This window comes from Neovison vison, chromosome 11, assembly GCF_020171115.1.
Source record: "Neovison vison isolate M4711 chromosome 11, ASM_NN_V1, whole genome shotgun sequence".
Lineage (NCBI taxonomy): Eukaryota > Metazoa > Chordata > Mammalia > Carnivora > Mustelidae > Neogale > Neogale vison.
In genome coordinates this window covers 107,330,425-107,336,985 of record NC_058101.1, presented here as the reverse complement: position 1 = coordinate 107,336,985, position 6,561 = coordinate 107,330,425, and the positions used below count along the sequence as shown (strand labels likewise).

Here is a 6,561-nt window from a genome sequence, read left to right as displayed (position 1 = left end):
TCTCTCGGCCATGTGAGAACACAGCAAGAGACAGTCAGCTGCAAACCAGGATGTGGGTTCCCACCAGACAGGGAATCTGCTTGCAACTTGATCTTGAACTTCTCAGAACTGTACAAAATGGCTTTTTGTTGTTTAATCCACCTAGTCCCTGGTAATCTGTTATTGTAGCCCCAGCATTCTAGGATGTGGGGAGTATGGGTTTCTGTTCCTGATCATCCACAAGAGTCTCTGAGTTTGTACTACTGTCCTCAGGACACTTAACCGAGCTTTTGTGACATACTACCTTTGACACCAACACAACTGCTAGTGAACAGTAGTCAAAGCTCCCTAGTTCTCTTAAGCCAAAAAAGTTGGTCCTTTTCTTGGTCATCAGAGTGCCCTACTGAAAAATGAGCTCATACAGCTTTCTATTCACACTTTCTTCCTTGGATCACAGACTATTCCATGCCTTTCTTTCCCCCAGACTCTCCCATCTTACCCTCATGACTTCTCGCTGTGCAGTTTCCAGGTCACTGGAAGCTTCTCCCTGTATCAGCATACTTAGCTTCTCATGCAATGTGCATCTCAGGGGTGCCCGTTCATCCAAAGGATCCACATGGGGTCATTCACTGGCTGGTGGTGGGTGCATTCCTCAGCACACTGAGCTCCTCTTGGACAAAAGCAGAATAGTCATTGAGAACCCCTCTCAGCACACTGACCAGCACTCTTTGAAGATAGGCTTTGACTTTTTCTACCTCATTATACCAATGCACATCAAGCCCTCATGAAGGTGATCAGAAAGGTGGAAAAATTCCTGTGGGAGCAGGGATTCTGAAGTCCCAATCTTAAGTCATGTAAACCAAGACTGAACACAATCTGGGAGACTGGAAACAATCAATATGAGGATACACAGCTGAGGCCAGCCAGATAGGCCACAGAATAATGACATGGGAAGGAAGGAAATATGCACCAAGCAGTGACTTGCAGAGAAGCTTAGGGCATGAGAATGGGACCTCAGGGGCAGGGCTTAGGTGAGAAGGAAGGTGATTTGGGCTTCTGTACTATTACATCCTAATTAAGGGAAATTAGTCAGCTTTCTCAAGCCTGACACTGAGGAATACCGGACCCTGTAGTGCTTTATTTGGGTTGCCATAACAAAATACCACAAGTGACTGAAACAATAGAAATTTACCTACTCACAGTTCTGGAGGCTAGAAGTCCAAAATCAAGATGCCAGCAACATGGGTGTGTGTGTGTGTGTGTGTGTGTGTGTGTAAACCTTGTATTCTTCATGAATCAAGCCTGTTTTGAGAAGGTGTAACATTTTTATTTATGCTTTGGATTAGCCTTTGTGCTGTATTAAAAGAGGGAGGTATGAACTTGTTACTTTACCAAAGTTCAATGAAGCATATTCAAGTCAAAAGTTAAATCATAGGTATTTTCCACCACACCAAAAACTGACTTCCAGTACTAGGCACTGGAGGCAGAACTCCAACAGGAAACTGCCTCAGGTCAGGAAGAGGGCAGAGTCTACCTGGAGTATAAAGGGCCTGGAAGTTTCCACAACCTGATTTTACCCATTTGCTAAGGGCCCCTAGAAAATAGGGTTGATGAATTACAGTATAGCATAGGTCTCCTACTTGTGTATTCCTAATCATTTCACACAGTTAATTACTACCCTGAATATGGAGTATGCAGTTTGGGGTCAGACAAACAAATTCTAGATCAGTCAGGGTTTCAGACAACTCACATCTGAACAATCTAAGATCTCAATCTCCATCTGGAACATTCCTTGTGATCCCTACAGAACAAGAGCCCAGATCCATGATTTAGAGGGATAAAACAAAACAAAAAGCCCATAGAAAGAACCCATGGCATAAAGGGAAACAACTGCAGACCATACGGTAAGCGTGCTGCCAAGGGCTGAGTCAACATCCTCAATGAGAAGGTCCTACCCCTCTCTCTACTAGTAAGCAGTGGGAGCACTGGAGGCTGGAGTCCTAGCCCACATCTGCCCCTCTCAAGGTTCGGGAATGTTTCATTCTTGGTTAGCAGACCTACTGTTGCATGTGGTAAGTATCCAAGAGAACTAAATAATAAATAAGACTGCATGGTTTTGAAGGTAGATGGAACGTACTTCCTGGTTTTCAGTATGGAGAAAAGAACACCCATCCCTGGGTGCCAGAAACTGCTGTCATCCAGCACAGTGCTATGGCATGCAACATCAGCTCCAAAAGCACCTCCCTCTCCCTTGCACAGGCAAACAGGTAATGGTAGCACAAGGGTTGATTAAGTGTGCGTTGGTACAAGTGTTAGGGCTTGCCCATGGTGCTTGTAATGTTAAAGCCCAGACATTCTCCCAATTCTTCTTGAGCAATGACACCAGGAAAGTGACAGCTAAGTGGGTGTCATATGCAAGCTCATCATCTGTCATCTCCACAAGGCCAGCAACCCCTGCCAGACACAGCACCTTCCTCGGTTGGAATCCTATCATGGACTTCACTTCATCCACTTCGGCCATCACGTTCTCATTGTGGGTCATCAAGGAAGGGAACTTGCCAGCCTTATTCAGGCCCAGGCCCGGATTCATGGGATCTGCTTAATCAGAGATTCCAAAGCCAAAAAAGGCATCATACTTCTCAGCCAACTTCTTGACTAATTTTTCATTCTTGTTGAGTTTTTTTAGCACCTCAATGTCCATGTAGGCAATATCCACAGCTTTGGCCTCATCACAGTGCTGCTGGTCTCCCAAAACACATATGGAGAACTTGGGGTAGGGATGCACTTACGTCTAATGGTGTTCAAGAAGCATTTGTCCTTCTGAGTGTCCTAGTTCTTCAAGCTGATCTACAGCTCCACTGTCTTCAAAACCTTCTGGCTTTTGCACTGGTTGCTGTATAGGACTTCCCACATTGCCCTGTACACCATGTCATAGGAGACTTTCCTGCTCATGGTGCCACATGACATAACAATGGAAAAAAAACAACATAAGTTTCATTCTGAGACCTCTTCTCTTGGATCATTCAAAACCATCATCTAGCTGCATACTCTCATGCCCTTTCTTTGGTGTGTACATAGAGAGAGGGAACGAGGGAGCAAACACAGGTGTCTTTTCTCATAAAGGCACTAATCCTGTTGGATCAGGGCCTAACCTTATAACCCCATTTAACCTTTATTAGTTCCTTAAATGCACCATTTCCAAATACAGCCACACTGGACTTCTGGACTTCAATGTATGAATTTGGGGAGGATCCCGGTGGACACAAACATTCAGTTCATAATATGCCCCCAAATAGGGTGGGCTTTCCCAAGAACTTATTAGTAATATTTGGGAATGCCTACAGGAAATTTAGAGCCACAATTTGATTATTAGTATAATATATATTATTTGCTTTAATACTACAAGAATAAGGCTTTCCAAAGAATATCAGGGAAGAGAAGACAGACCATTCACATGGGGCCACTTTCTTAAGAAAAGGAATTAGCATGAGAGGGACTGGATAATGCTTCCTGTAGAACAGAAGTCAGAAAAGGAATCAAGTGTTGGAAGGGTGAAGTTTGGGGGGGAAATGGAGAGGTGTTGCCAGAGAACTGGGAGAAGAATATGCATTGTGTGGTGTTCTTTTCCCCAGCTCTTTCTTTATAAGATCACAAGTCTACCTAGATTTCTTATGAAACACAAAGAAGGGGCCAAACCAGCAATTATTTACAACCAGGAAAGTACCACACTTATAGGAGGTAGGGAGAAAAGTGGTGCTGGCAGTGTTTTAGATTGTCATGACAACCACAAAGCACCATTTAAAAGGCTTAATGTCCACAATGCAAGGGATGGTCCCATGGATTTCAGAACACTGTTTTCCAAATTTCAATCAGTTTAGTCTAAATTTTCCTGTCTCTGAGGAGTACCTGAGCCCCTGGGTCACCGTTATTTGTCTATTCATTGACTCATACATACATTCATTAAATTCCTACTAAGTATAGAAAAGCTGGGATAAACCAACATGAGTAATACATAGAGCTTGCTTTCAGGGAACTCATACTCTAAATGCACAATTAAATATGATGCTCTATGATATGCTCTATAGTAGCTGAATAAATAAAGCAATAAGACAATGATTAATTCAAACTGCGTGAGAATAAAGAGGAGTGCATCAGAGAAAATACATTCAAGCTGGGCTAGAAAGGATGATTCGAATACCAGCAAGTTGTCATTGCAGAAGTGAGGGAGAAGGCAATTTGGTTGGAAGGAGCAAGCAGCACAAAGACATGGAGGCATGAAAAGATGGATATGGTGTGCGTCACGTAGCAGACGATATGAAGTATAATTTTGGTAGGTGAGACAAGAAAGACAGGTTGTGATGGGATTGTGAAAATCCTTGTAAGTCATTTTAAGAAGCTGGATTTCAATCTGTAGGAAATGGAGACCTATCAAAGAATCCAATCCAGATAAATGCCATAATTATTTGTGACTTAAAAAACAGCTCACAGCAAGGAAGGGGATAAAAGGAGGAAGACTATTTGAGTGCACTGCATAGTGCAGAGGAGAAAAGGAGAGTGGGAAAGGAGAAAGTAGAATCCAGAAGAACAGAGATAGGTATTTCAGAGCTGGAGTCGACATACTCCATGTACTATGGGGAAGTTAATTAAAAACACTTGCGGGGGGGGGTGGTTACCAGGTTTCTGTGACACCAGTTAAAAGTAAAGTTTAGCAATATAACTCTTTCTAGTATTGGCATTTTATGGACTTAGAGAAGACCAAAAGAGGAAAGAAAAACAGAAAGCAATTTATTGTCACAAAAGCTACATGAACTTGTGTTAATTATGGATAAATATTTACTTCATCAGGTATGAGCTTACCCTTTTAACATTTCCCTGAAGAACCGGCTGGGTAAAATCTACTGTGTTCCCAACATGCCATTGGGCTTTAGAGATAAATTCCCTCTCAAGGTAAGGCGATTTCAACATACAGCGATACCTCTGAAATTTCTTTCTCTACCATTCGGGTCTCACACTTACTTGTTATTATGTTTTCCTATAATCGGGACATGGCCCATCTGTTCAATAATGTGTTAGCCTGAACAATGTGGATGGGATGGATGACAAAGGAAAAAGCCAGCAATATGATATTGCTGCCGTTTTAATCTTTACAAAGCTTAAACATGAGGGTCTAAATGTCTCCAGTAAGCTTAACTCACAGAATGGACTATCAGTCTTTTCCCAGACAGGAAGTCACTTTGCTTTTCCTCATTTCAATGTACCACCATTCACTTGAAGATTTGGAAAAGGTCATTGAACAGGGTTCTAGCATTGACTCTGTGTATACTAACTTCCAAGAAGGCTGACCAGATTCTCAAAATCTACGCAGCTTATTAGAGATGCTGCCCTTTGAGGTCAGCTAATTGAGGCAAAGGATTTCCAAACTTGTTGGATTATGGCTTCTGGCAATAGAAAGGCTTATCCTCTCTGTTTCTGTTTTGATTCCCTGTTGTTTCTGAACTTTCAGAAAGAAAGTCAGTAGGTATCAAACGTACTTGGTTTTTATTACACCATTTCTGTGTAATCATACTCTATAAATTGTTTAAATGCAATGCTCATGTTATTAAAGAAGAAAGTAAATACAAATCAATTGTGGTTGTATAGTTACACTTAGAGTCTGAACTGATAACACAGAAGAGGTTCAACCTCAATACTTTCCAGTTAGGCAAAAAGCAAGGTAATTCTATTAATGTTTTATTGTGTAATTCTAGAATTTTGCAACCAGGATTTTACTTCCTTTGGTCCAGGAATGTTTCTTACCTGTCCAAATATTTCACACATGCCATTAAACACATGCTAGTGTCCTTATATACTTACCTAGTCCACAGTTCCAAACGGTAAGCCAAGATTTACAATGGCTAGACTTTATTGAGAATTTCTTGTGTCTAGTTATAGTGTTAAGTGCTTCAACTGTATTAACTCATGTAATCTTGGGGAACCTGGGTGGCTCAATGGGTGGCTCAGGTCATGGTCTCAGGGACCTGGAATCAAGCCCTGGGATCAAGCCCCTGTGCAGAGAGCCTGCTTCCCTGTCTCCCTCTGTCTTCCTCTCTGCCTACTTGTGGTCTCTCTCTCTCTGTCAAATAAATAAATAAAATCTTAAAAAAAAAAACAAAAAACAACAAAATTCATGTAATCTTCACAGTGTCCTGTAAGAGTGTTACTATCATCAGTCTTCCTATTGTTCCAATAAGCTACAGGTGCAAGGTAAGTTTTCCAAGGTAACAAAGCTTGTAGGTAGGAGAACTGAAGTTCTTATTCCAAAGTATGTACTCTCAACCACCAAGGAATAACTTTTTTTTTTTTAAGATTTTTATTTATTTATTTGATAGACAGAGAGAGATCACAAGTAGTCAGAGAGGCAGGCAGAGAGAGAGGGGGAAGCAGGCTCCCCGCTGAGCAGAGAGCCCGATGTGGGGCTCGATCCCAGGACCCTGGGATCATGACCTGAACTGAAGGCAGAGGCTTAAACCACTGAGCCACCCAGGTGCCCCCAAGGAATAACTTTTGTTGTTTAAAATATGTACACACATAGGAAAAAGTCAT

At 41.9% G+C, this 6,561-nt stretch overlaps 1 pseudogene; it reads right to left on the bottom strand.

Moving 5' to 3' along the window:
- Positions 1–2,291: 2,291 nt before the first annotated feature.
- LOC122890442 lies at positions 2,292–2,931 on the bottom strand (annotated as a pseudogene).
- Positions 2,932–6,561: the final 3,630 nt, after the last annotated feature.